General features: G+C 52.1%; 1 protein-coding gene across 1 annotated transcript in view; it reads left to right on the forward strand.

The window, feature by feature from the left end:
* The window catches only part of EMH_0038360 (uncharacterized protein), a gene marked incomplete at both ends in the record, with an annotated part of 3851 nt that overhangs the window by 1751 nt on the left and 1582 nt on the right, over positions 1-518 (forward strand). The gene's annotated exons all lie outside the window — the stretch shown is intronic.

Consider the following 518-nt stretch of genomic DNA (forward strand, 5'->3'; position numbering starts at 1 on the left):
CCAGCAGCAGCAGCAGCAGCAGCAGCACAAGCACTACCACCAGCACCAGCAGCAGCAGCAGCAGCAGCAGCAGCAGCAGGAGCCACCCAAAGACTGGGGGGCAGTGGCTTGCGGTGTCGCTACACCCCATCAGCTGCCCTACCCCCTGGGACTGCGGCAAGCAGCAGCTGCTGCTGCAGCACCAAAAAGCCTCAGCAGCAGTTCGCTCCCTTCAGGTGAGGCGACAACACCAGCTAGCTAGCTAGCTAGCTATACTCACACGTAGCTAGCTAGCTAGCTAGCTAGCTATACACACACACAGCTAGCTAGCACACGTAGCTAGCTGGCTAGCTAGCTACCTAGCTGTACACACATGTAGCTACCTAGCACACATAGCTAGCTGGATAGCTAGCTGGCTAGATAACTAGCTAGCTAGCTAGCTAGCACACATAGTTAGCTAGCTAGCTATCTGGATAGATAGATAGATAGATAGATAGATAGATAGATAGATAGATAGATAGATAGATAGATAGATAGAT

The sequence above is a fragment of the Eimeria mitis genome, genomic scaffold, assembly GCF_000499745.2.
Source record: "Eimeria mitis Houghton genomic scaffold, Emh_scaff1502, whole genome shotgun sequence".
Taxonomy (NCBI): Eukaryota; Apicomplexa; class Conoidasida; order Eucoccidiorida; family Eimeriidae; genus Eimeria; species Eimeria mitis.